At 39.5% G+C, this 12,851-nt stretch overlaps 1 protein-coding gene across 4 annotated transcripts in view; it reads left to right on the top strand.

The window, feature by feature from the left end:
• The first annotated feature begins 1,807 nt into the window (after positions 1-1,807).
• Positions 1,808-12,851, top strand: part of pcbp4 (poly(rC) binding protein 4) — a 228,425-nt gene continuing 217,381 nt past the window's right edge. For all 4 annotated transcript variants that reach the window (XM_049586328.1, XM_049586319.1, XM_049586343.1 and 1 more), the window contains exon 1: positions 1,808-1,927. The gene's annotated coding sequence lies outside the window, so the exon portion shown is untranslated. The remainder of the gene's footprint in view (positions 1,928-12,851) is intronic.

Genomic DNA, 12,851 nt, shown 5'->3' with positions numbered 1-12,851 from the left:
TTGGCCAGGTCTCCCTTGAAAAAGAGGTTGTTAATCTCAATGGGATCTTCCTGGTTAAATAAAAAAAAAAAAATCTGTGATAGGCCAATATCGGCTGATGATATCTGCTGACCAATGTATTTCTGTATAGTTACAAACTCATCTTTACTTTGCTCTCAGCATTTTAATCCAGTTCAGATCTGTGGTATCTTGTATGAGTAGGAATCACCAGAGGATCCACGATATAATATCAACATGATACTAAGGTCACGATGCAGTATTATTGCAATTTTAAATATGTTGTGATAAGCTGAGTATTGCACTAAATATACTGTGATTTTTTACCCTTTTTCAACTGTAAATTCTGTCACCAAAGATCTTAGTCAACATCTGTTTTATCTAATAAGATAAAGTTTTCAGTCTGTTCATCTCACTTCAGCCATTTTTATTTGCAGCAGCAAAATGTATCTAGAGGACTGAAAATGCAGCTGGTTATATTATTCTAGTAGCTTAGGATACCTAAAGTGTCTGCTTGGGACAATAAAGTTTATCTTATCATATCTTAATTTGTATTTGTCATATCAATAATTTATATAATGAAACAATCGATACTTGGCACCGCTTGACGACACGATGTTTCCACACAAAAATATTGCGATACTTTGCTGTACTGATTTTTTCCCACCCCTAGTATCTCGTTTTTAAGTTTTTATTTCAGGTTTTACGACAAAATAAAAGTTTTATTGTCAAAGATTTATACTTAAGTACAATTCAGGAATTTGAAGCCTGGTTATTTTATTTGTTGATATTGACCGTCAATTTATATTTCTATCGCATAGATAAAGATAAGGACAAGAACACATCAAATAAACTTTATTGTTTGTCACAAAGCAAAAGAAAATTGTCAAAGGAGAATTTCTCTTGTTTTGTGAAATACAGTAAAGTTAATCTTGTCTAACAAATAAAGTAACTACACCTAAAAATCAGAAATGAAATGTTAACAGCTGTTCATGTTTACAGTCCAGGATGAATACATCTGTAAAGGGAAACAGCTCTTATGGATTTAATTTAATTTTCAGTCACAAGTGCATCTTGTAAAGATTTAAAATGACTTTTTGTAGTTTCCAAACCCTCCTGACACTCACTGTTGTTTCATATTTTCCACCCCAGTTTACACACATATGACATCAGTCCAGCTCTGAAACACTCAGAACAGTGTTTGAATGAACTTTTTGATCAGGATAAGAATATGGAATATGTTTTATAGTCACATGGAGTCAGTGTATGACGGCTTGTTATAATAAAAAGATAAGACCTTCCTCTCTTTAATGACCTCGTCCTCACTCTAGATGGCGGCAGCGGAGGAGAGATGGAGGAGAGATGGAGGGGAGATGGAGGGGAGGCTGGCAGCTCCAGCTTTGAATATGGAAATGTGCACCACTAATCTCAGCTCTGCATATCACGCACTGGACTTTATAGTGAAGGAAATGTGCACAACCTGCTCAAAGTGTGTGTGTGTGTGTGTGTGTGCAGTCAGCCTCAGTAACAGCTGGCAGTCACACTCGTCACGCTGTAATCAGGATTCATGTGTACATGTTTTATTGGCTCCATTATATTTTAAAATGTTCCCCTCTGCTATAAAACAATAAAGCTGGTGTCCAATCAGAGGCTGTCCCATCCTGACAGACTCCCAACACTGGCTGCCTTATTTCCTGTGACAATCAATCCCGCTGTTTCTAATTGGATGGGGTATCACCCCCCCCCCCTCCCCCCCCTCTGCTCTCCGGTTTATTGTCACTGACAGTCGGATTATTCCTTCACAGTAGCAGCCTGCTCCCTCTCACCCTCCTCCTCCTCTTCCTTCTCTCCGTCCGACAATGCGAGCACCAACTAAGGATTTATAATTTCTTCATCCACTCTGCATCGTTTCTTCCTCCTCTTCCTCACGGTAAGACCATCTGTGCTGCCCGATCGCATCGCAAATGTTTTTGTGCTGGGAATATGTGTGTGTGTGTGTGAGCCATGTGCACGTCACATAAAGCGCATGAGGTTCCGGAGTTAAACACTCGGACTTGTATTGTGAAGTGTGTTAATATCAGGAGCTCCGGTGTTGTTGGCGGTGCGGCGGAGCGCGGTCACCGGCGGCTGCTCAACTTCCAGAGCAGCTGAATGCGGCTGCAGCGGTGTTTGCACACTCCGGGCTGTTTCACTCATCATCATCATCATCATCATGACCCAGTGCTGTGATTAAACACGCGACATGTGCCGTGTTACAGCCGTAACGATCACCGGCGGTTGGAAACAACGTGCCGGCGCTGCCTGTCAGAGCCGGTAAAGCGGTGCGTCCTCACACAGCACCGCGGGACTCAGCGTTTCCCCCTCACACGCACATTAAAGCTCCGGTGTGGTCCCGGGGACCGCTGGGCTGTGCAGGGCCGGAGGAGGGAGACGATGGCTGGGAATGTAACCTCTGATTAACGCACTCAGTGTGCGCCCTCACTGAGGTTGTTTTATTATTATTATAATTGAAAACTGAATTACGCAGAAGCGACACCCCACTCTTCCTAATTCCTCTCACTGGAGTAACTGAGCCCGCCTGAGGTGGGGCCCCTGGAGGACCCCACTCTGATTACCACTTCTGCCACCACCACCCACAGCATCAACCCCCCCTCAGCAGCTCCTAAAATTTGGGTGGCATATGGCTCAGTCCTCCCTGAGGCTCACAGATGTTCACTCGTTACATCAGCAGCCTAGTTTGGAGGCAGAAGACATTCAAACTATACTCTACCTTCTGCCTGCTCTGTGTGTGTGTGTGTGTGTGTGTGTGTGTGGGGAGAAGGGTGTTGGTGTCTTTATGGGAAAGTGTGGCTCAGTAATTGGAAAGGTCTGATCGCCTCGTGTTCTCACTGGAGGGCTATAATACTCAGCTGAAGATAATCCTATGCAAAAAAGAGGCAGAGTAATCCTGTGATGTATTTTACAGGCTACGATGCAAATGTCAGTCCCTGTAGGAGAAATCAGAAAGAACCAACAAGGTTGTTTAGTGGATCATAACCTGCCTGTAGCTCCTAATATATGTCCAGATACTTCCCCTCCTCACACGTAGGTCAGAGACTCACCATGCCTTCATAGATTGTATCTTGTATTTGTAGTGTAGATGTAATTCAGAAATAATTGAATTGAGGTGCTGGAGCAATATCAAAATAACTGAAAAAAGCATCGATTTTTGCACCGTTTTGAGAGGCTTGCAGATGTAATATTATAAGACAAGATAACACCAGGGCTGCATCTAACAGTGATGTCATTACCAGTTAATCATTATTTTCTCAGTTCAGTTAATTCATGTTTTAGTGCAGGAAATTTCATGAAATGGTGACAAACACCCACCATTGTTTCCTTAAGTCCAAAGGGACGTCTTTACATCTCTTTGTAAGTTCAAAATGCAAACACATTTAATTTGTTTTCACAAAAGACAAAGAAAAGCAGCTTTCATCTTCTTTTTGTCCGTAAGAAGTGAAGTGAAATTAAAACTATACATAACATAATAAGTGACAATACTGAAGCCATATGACATGAGTTGTGTTGGAAGCTGTGCAGAAGTAATAAGGTTAGTGGTGAAGCTCTGCAGGACTTGATGAGGCAGAATTGTGATTCGTTAAGAGTTTTACTTTTAGATATCTGTAGTGTGTGATTATATCAGTAGTGTTGAACTATACAGTTAGACAAAAGCCTAACATAGAGATAAGAAACTGAATTTTGTGTCCGAATTTATTATCTATTCTTCTTCTCTAACCCAATATTAACCTTGTGACCCTTTATGACGCCCGACCCTCAGTGTTTCCACAGACACAGAACAAGTCCCTGTACTGCAGCACCATACTGAGTGAGACGACCTGTCAGGAGAAAACACTGATGATGAATTACTGCTTATTACTGATACTTAATTCTTGAAAAGGAGCATTGTAGTAAAATAGTAATGAAGTAAAAACAGCCCAGTCACATCAAGAAAATGCTGTTGTTGTATGTTTCTGCAAACCACAAAGATGTTACCAATAATGGAGGAAGTATTCAGTTCCTTTACTTGAGTCAAAGTACCAATACCACACTGGGAAAATACTCAAGAAAAGTCCTGCATTGAAAAGCTTACTTAAAAGTAATTAAGTGTAACCAGGAAGATTTACTTAAAGTACTGAAAGTAAAAGAACCCAATGCAGAGAAATCCAAAAACAAATTAAACAGTAAAAAATATGAAAAATAAAAACAACACGCCCAAATATGCCTCAAAATTAAAAAAAAAAAAAAGTTTAATAAAAAAGTTGCCAAATAATTTTCTGTCAATCGGCCAATTGATTTTTTGACTAGTTGTTTGAGCTGAAATTGTAAAAACTGTTTGGTAGTGTAATTTTTTATCAAAACATCATGTTTTATAAACTCTGATTTTGAAAAAAATCGTAACTCATAAAGTTACTTGGAACTAAAACTTTCAGATAAATGTAGTGCAGTTAAAAGTACAGTATTTCCCTCAGATATGCAGATGAGTACAAAAATAAAGTGGCATGAAAAGAAAAGACCTAAGTTGCTTAAAGTATAGAACATGAGTAAATGTACTCAGTTACATTGCACCACTGGATTCTACAGTTATTGTTTTATATGTGCGACATCAGCGTTTCTAAAGTGACGTAGAGTGTGACCTGACTTTGTCGTTGGGAGGTGGAGGGGATGGTGGATGGCGTGACACCTGGGCGAGACGCCTGCCAAGCTGCAGACCAACACACAAAAACAGCTGTAATTGAAAGTGTTTTTTTTTTTTTTCTTAAACCAAAAGTTTGCTGCGTTTCCAGCGGGAATCATGCCCCACAAACCGGGTATTTTAAGCCAAAACATGATCTTTACCTAACCATAACCGAGTGGATTTTGTGCCTAAACCTAACCACATGTTAACCTCAGCATTACTGAAAAGCTTTGATATTTTTCGCTACATAATAACATACAGATCTAACCCATCCATTGTTTGCAGAAACATACAATGACAACATTTTTTTTGTGATGACTGGTTTGAATAAAACAGAAATGACATTCAGTCTGTAAAGCAGCCTTCAGCAAGATCATTTTATTTTACTTGAACATTCAGAATTTTCACAGTAGTTTGCAGCAGGGTGTAAATCACAAGTGTCATCACAATACCATATTATATAGATTCTTAGGACAACAATAAATATATTTGCTGATATCACAAAGTCTGCTGTCAGTTGATTCAATTCAGGGGCCTGTGATCGATACGAGATGATAACAGTAATCATCCTTGTTGTCTTTTATTCTTGCTCCATCCCATTATCTGCCTGACGCTGGGCCATTAGCTCTCTTTGAATGTTTTAGAGTGACGTGCGCTTGGACAGAAACTGTAAAGCAGATGTGCCATGGGAGTTTCAAAATAAAGGCGTATCTTAAAGATTTAAATAGGTTGTTTGTTGCTTTTTGTTCAGTGAGAACCAAATAACACTCCGAATGGTTTAAATCAAACATGTGACTGAAACTCTTCTGAAGCTCTTTAACGGTCTGATCCTGCAGTGCAGTGACCTCATAGTTACAGCAGTGGCCTTGAGATTTACAGAATATGAGGCCAGTGTCCAGTGAGGACATCCTTTCTCCTGCTGCATTATCTCCACTGTAAAAGCTTTCTGCTGGATTAGTCAAGGATGTCGAGTGATGCCGTAGCAGTCTACCGTACTCCATCATGATATCAGGCCGTCACTGATGCCCAGGAAACGGCTTAAAGAGTCGTCACATCAGCTCTGCTGTGATGCATCGTATAAGACAATGAACCTCAGCTGGCAGTGCTCAGATGTTATAGCTGTCCTGTGGATTGTGTAGAGCTCGTGTTTTAATGGATTCTTTACAAATTAATGGTGATGAGCAGAAACATTTCAACACTTCAGGGTCCATTAAAATGAATGTTTGTGCTGCAAACCAGTGGGTTTCTAGTGGACACAAGGAAAAGTCACTCAGGGGCTCATTAAGTCTCACTTAAAACATCGCTCACATCCCTCATATGACCTGATCTGCAACTAAAATCAAGAGGCTGTCTTCTTAAGTTAATCTTTATCTAGAAATTCCCTTTTAATTTTTTATTTATTTTTCTAGGAGCGTTTGTACCATTAAGCAAAATAACACAAAAACCGAAGAGGTTCAGCTTTTTATTTGTTTTTCGCACAAGACTTAATCAGAAGAGTTGATTCAAAATATTTTTAAGAAACTTTTTCAAATCCAGCACAAAAATTATTATTATTATTATTAAATTATTATTTATTTATTTCAGTTTGTGCAAGGATTTTTTTTCAGCATGTGCCATTGAAACAGAGACACATGCTGAGACATCATGGAGTGAACACTGCGAAGATTTCATTCATTCATTCATTCATTCATTATCGCTGCAACTAACAATTATTTTTATGACTGATTTTTTTAATTGTATTTTCTCTTGTGGTGGGAAACATCAGAGGCTGAACAATACGATGTTATCATGAAACTAGAGACTGGATACAATATTACTGCAGTTTTAAAGGTTTTGCAGTTTGCAAAATATTATGTGATATATTTCAATATTTTATATATTTTCAACCGTAAATTCTGTCCCCAAAGGAAAACTTGATATATATGTGCAGTATTTTTATGTGATTTTTCTCTTTAACTTAATGTAATTTACTTTAATTTAATTTATATTTGCAGTATTTTATAAAAAATTCAAATTTAATTTGTATTTGATGAATTTTATTTAATTTTTTAATTTAATTTAATTTAATTTATATTTGCAGTATTTTATAAAAAAATTTTAAATTTAATTTGTATTTGAAGTATTTTTATTTATTTTTTTCAATTTAATTTATATATGCAGTATTTTTGCTAATCTAGCTAGGAAGCTTAGTGAAGTAAATTTTAGAAATAAATATTGTTTTACTTTCAGTGCCAAAAAAAACAAACTTGTGGAAGCTACTTTTCTGTCAGTGATTGATTACAGTGACATATTGTATATGCCTGCAGCCTCCTGCATTTTACAGAGCTTTGATTCAGTGAACGTTTCATTACAAATGCAACGTCCCTCACTCACCACTGCATTCTTTATGATGTGGTGGGTTGAACATCGCTGACCACTCACAGAAAACAGCACTGGTATATTTTTATCTACAAAGCAGTGCTGGGTAAACTCCCAGCTTACCTCTGTACCCCTCTCTGTCGTAGCTCTGGTAGTATTCAGCTACGCTCCTGTAAGTGGTTGCTTTGTAATATACTCTGCAAAAGATTTAGAATAAGGAACTTTATTATCCATTAATAAATTCAAAGGCAACATATAGGATGTAGTGATGGAGGCATGAGGTTGTTTTTCTTTGGAGGTCACTGTGTTAAATAGTTGTTCCTCTGTTTTATTGTGATTTTTTTTCCATGTTGTATTTTGATAGGTTGTATGGGACATGTCGAATTTACTTGATGTATCGTGGCTTGTTCCACGTGTCATATTTAAAATGACTGTATCGGGAGCATCGAGTATAAATGGTGACGTCGTGTTTTAACTTTGTGCTAACTGCTAACAGCTAACTGTTGACTGGAATCTTCAGATTCATAGCGAAAACATCAACACAAGATGAGCCATGTGCGTCAAAATAAAAGCACCAGTGGTTCTGCTTTGATTTATTAAATTATAACAATACTTGATTTAAATTTATTATAACAGTACTTTAATTTTATTGTAACTGCAGTTATTTAATGTTGTATTTTATTAGTCTGCAGTTCTTTAGAGGAGATTTTAAAGTATCAGGATATATATCGTATATCGCAATATGGCCTGAAAAATATAGTAATATTATTTTAAAGCCATTTTGCCCAGCCTTAATATGTTGTGATTGCACAGCTGCCACCTTGGTCAGATCTCTCATGTAAAAAAGAATTTGATCTCAGTGGGACTTCCTGGTAAAACAAAAGGTTTGAATAAATGAAAAATAATACTAATAATTTCTACAATAAAAAAAGTAAATTGCGTCCGTATAGCAATAAAATATTGCCATGCAAATATTGTAATGTTATGAGGTATCATTTTTCCCCCCACCTTTAATATTCCTAATTTATTGGTTTATTGTTGGGCCAATAAAATGTCTAGAAATGGTTCAAAATAAAAACCTCAAATGTCTTGGTTTGCCAGAAATGCAAAGCTCTTCAGTTTCTAAAGGCAGACGGCAAAAGAAACCCAAAATGTTCATATTGGAGAAACTGGAATCAAAGAAGTTTGGCATTTAAAGGCCCAGTGTGTAAAATGGGTTGAAAACAGTGACATCAGTGGTCAAATTCTAGATTGCAGGGCTCACTTGCTCACCCGTCCCGTCGGGTAAATGACGGTGGCCTCGTAGGGACAAAAAGCCTTGCGCACGAGTTTTTCAGGAGTAGGTCTATCTAGCGACGAGGTGAATGTTTATTTAGAAATCTAAACCATGTTACGATATTGTGATGAATCCCTCACGAGCAGGAGACCAGAGGAGCGTTCGGGAAAAAGGCCCGTTTATTTGAGCACTCCAAAAACTCCGGTAACACTCCAGGGGGTAAAAGACTCCGTCCCAAACTCTGACTCTTCTAGCGTAACACACACTTCATACACACATACTCATTTACCATACCGAGGGGGACCCCCTCCCCTCTCTGCTCCACCAATCTCCAGCCTGCACACTGACTGACAGTGTAGCCTGTAAACAGAGCTCAGCTGTTTATTTAGCCTAGCAATATCTCCGGACTATAGTAGCTGCAATGGACGACTTTGAACGCGATTTTGAAGAGTTTCTTGTAGCGGACACAGACCCAGAGCCATACCTGTTTGAGCCGGAGCATACAGATGAGGAACTCCATGTGTTTGATGCTGAGCGGGCGAGAAGAGAGGCTGAATGTTCAGAATGGGATTCGGTGCTACTGCTGCCATCGTTTGGTAGATATATCATCAGGAGGAAAAGCACCGCAGAGAGTGCATCACAAGGAGTGAAGTTGCGTCTTCTTTTCCTCGCAGATGACGGTTCGGGTTCATTCTCTCCTGTTGCGTGGTAAGTGTGGTCCATTCGCAAACTTTATAACTAAAAAAACTTTTCACTACTCTCTATCGACGAACTACTAACACTCTCTGCTGTTTCCTCCTCCTTCTTCCTTCCTTCCGCTGTCTTCGTTGGTTCATTTATACACGCGAAACGCGTTCTCTGGCTGGCTGGATTGTCTGCTCGGTCTGCCGTACATACATGGCGGCACAAGATGGCAACCTCTCTAAAGCAAGGCCCTTGCTATATATATATATAAAAGCATAATTACAAGGCTATGACAACCAAATGAATTTTATTTTATAGCGATTATACACTTATATAAACATATTAATGGGTAGAATATTCAGATCCAGATTCAGATTGACAATAAATCATGCCAAATATTACACACTGGCCCTTTAAAAAAAAATTAGGAGTGAAATGGTTAATTAATTGTCAAAATTGTTGCTGATTAAGTCCCCACTGATGATGACACTTGCTGGTGCATTATACAGAGGTTTTACATTCATTTCGAGTCGCACTGTTTGCTTTATAAGCTATACGGTACACTGAGGTTAAAACAAGGACCTGCTCTCAGAGCGCTGCATGCACTCAGTCAGTCACTCAACCAAACATCACAAGCTGCATATCAACCAGCCACATCAAACGGGCCGGTGATGTTGCCTCCCCCCCCCGCTCTCACTGAGACGAGCTTTAAAAAGGAGAGTTTAATCTGGGCTCTGTTGTTGGGTTGGTGGGCTGATTCTGTGCACGAGGAGGACCACTCGTGTGTGTGTGTGTGTTTGAGGGAGAGCGCTCGGAGTGAAAGGGGTGGGGATTTTAGGAAGCATACTTACATTTCAAAGTAATGGCCTATTTATAGGGCAGACAAACAGCGGCACAGCGAGAGAGCGCGAGGAGAAAAAGAGTCCAGTGCCTATGGCCTGTTGTTGTTAGCATCGAGGAATGCACCAGTGCTCGTAGTGATAAGGACAGAGTGGAGAGGGTGCAGGCACGGCTTGTTAAGTAAATGCACATGACCAAACATGCTATATATGCACACATGCACAGAAACACACACAGAATCATTAATTTATTTATAGATGCAGTCTCACACAACAATGCACCAACATACAGCGCACACATGCACCATTTTGGGATTAAAGCTAACGTGCTGTTTTCATCAACACTTTGGAGTTCAAAGATGATAGCGCGCTCTCAGCCCTGCAGCTGGGACATGCAGCACGCCTGATTGTGTAAGTGTGTGTCGAATTGCAGATGGATGATTTGGTGTATACATGTTTGCCTCAGTGTGTGTGTGTGTGTGTGTGTGTGTGTGACCAATTGTAGATAGCAGGCTCCTCTTTATGAACTTGTGTGTTTGTGTGATCATCAAAGACTTTGATATTGATCATAGCCTTACATGCGTGCAGTGGTGGCCCGAGGCAAACAGTGTGACTTCTTGGATGCTAAACAAATCGGCTGTGTGTGTTGTGTTCATGCTACATGAGAATGAATGTGGACAAACTCCAATCTGCTGGTTGTGTGAGTGTGTAAAACATCAGGGACACATGTGGTGTCCATGAAAGAGACGACCCAGGAGAGTCCAAATGGATTCTTTGATCCCGTCATTGATTTTACTGATTGAATCCAGTTCAGTCTTAAAAGGGAGACGGAGTGTAAAGCTGTGACACAACTGGGAAATGTGTTGGTAATGACAAATTAACCTTTGTTTTAGGGGTGTAACGGTACACAAAAATCTCGGTTCAGTACGTACCTCGGTACACAAGTCATGGTTCGTTTTTTTTCGGTACAGTAATGAAAAAAATAGACAACTATTAAACATCTTTTACTTATTGGTAACCTTATTAAAACATACCACCACAGCAGTTAACTCTTTTTACACAATTTTTGAATGAAACAAATATATATATAAAATCCTGCTTTTTCATATTGTTTGAATGAAAATAGAAATATTTAAGTGAAAAATAAAATCCTTGTTTTGGGCGGTCAGGTGATAACGTCACAGATCAGCGCTCTGAGTAAGTTAACAGGAACTTACAGAAACGGCGTACAGCATTGACTCCTGAGTCCTTATTCACCGTAAGCGCACACCTCCTCTGCGTCTCTCCCAGAGTCCTCTGCTCCGTATGATTGATAGACAGAAAAAGATTTACTTGGTTGAATGACGCTTTCCAGGATTTAGTTAAGTTGAGGTGAATCAAAGCACATTTCAGTTCATGTGGCACAGAGGGCGTACATTTGTTTTTTTTATCATTTTCGTAACCACTTCAGTGTCTTAGATAACTGTTAGCTGTGTTAGCTAGTCACTCAGAGCAGCACCAACGTTAGCGTTTCCTGAGCCTCGCTAACGTCGTTTAGATATTAAAGTAACTGATGAGAGGTCTGTAAAGCTGACCACACTCATCATAAACTTTACTGTGCTTTTTTCAGTTTTTGTAGCCAGCGAGGCTAGTTGACATGCTAATCTCGTTGTTACAATGAACAAAAACACTGTACAAAAATGAACGGTAAATTTTATTAACAATATGTACAAAGCAAAATGAAGTAACTACTTAACAATTCAGGAAGTAAACAGACGTGAAGTTTGTAAAATAGATATATGTACAGGGTTCAACGCTAAGGTTTTTTTTCCACTTGCCCGGTCGGGCAAGTTGGTCAGAGATCTACTTGCCCGAAGCCAGTTTTTAACTTGCCCTATAAAAATTGTTTAATTTAAGCGGCTATCAAATAACAAAGACTGCAGTTATTTTTATGTTATGTAATCTTTATTCACATTGTATTTATTAATTAAAACAACATATGTCATGTATTGTAGCTTAATTCCTACACAAAAATGACAGTGTCAGGGCTTAAAGTGAAAAATGTGTCAATCATTCTCCGTCTATAATTTTGCGCCCTAATTGAGCCATGCCCACCTCTATTTATTTTTCACCCCTCTCTCCAGTTCTGCTGTATTAACGCCGGGTTTAATATATTTTGCTTCCATCTCTCTGCCCTGCTCTACTCTACTTCAACGCTACTTAGCTCTCTCTCTGCTCTACCAGTAGACTACCACATCCACCTGTTGCACAAAACGCACACAGCAGTGTTTCCCCTAGGATGGAGTTGTAGCAGCGGAGGTGAAGCACACGCATGAAAAATAATTTTCACATGCGTGAAACTTTTTTGTATGCTTGCAAAGCACAGCCTGCTGGGATGTTTCTATGTATCTACTGGCACCAGAAGGGCTCTTTAGGACTAAGTACATACAGTACATGCGTGCACAGTAATGAGCAGGTGAAATGTCTGTCTAGCTTACATATGAGGTGTCTCAAGATTTAGGAACATACAACTGTATTGAATATAATAAAGTAAAAAGTCACATGACATGCTGCTGTTTTGTGCTATGACCTATTTAAGTGTTGGAAGTTGTTATTTACGTGACAACGCCTGAATGCAACACAAGCTCAGCATGAGTGCCGTACTGAGCAGCTGTGCGAGCAGCATGTTTGTCTGTGCGTAACAGCAGTCTGTTGGTTATTTACACACTGTCCATTTCAATAACTTTGTCAGCTGACAAACTGCACCGGGCTCGGGTCAGGTTTGGTCAGGAAAATGCGGCCCGAGCCGCTCTAGCGTGCTCACCTGTGTGTGTGGCGGAACTCCGCCGTGCACGATACAGAGAGCAGAGGAGAATTGTTAACGCGTGACCATGTAGAGACAGACATGACACGATGACATAACACCATAAATAGTATATTGTTATGTTATTATATGAAGCGTCCGTCACGCAAAATAGTATCAATGGGGGCTGTGGGCAGGACA

Source organism: Epinephelus fuscoguttatus, linkage group LG1 (genome assembly GCF_011397635.1).
Source record: "Epinephelus fuscoguttatus linkage group LG1, E.fuscoguttatus.final_Chr_v1".
Taxonomy (NCBI): domain Eukaryota; kingdom Metazoa; phylum Chordata; class Actinopteri; order Perciformes; family Serranidae; genus Epinephelus; species Epinephelus fuscoguttatus.
The sequence above is the reverse complement of the archived record's forward strand: the minus strand, read 5'-3'. Positions and strand labels throughout refer to the sequence as shown.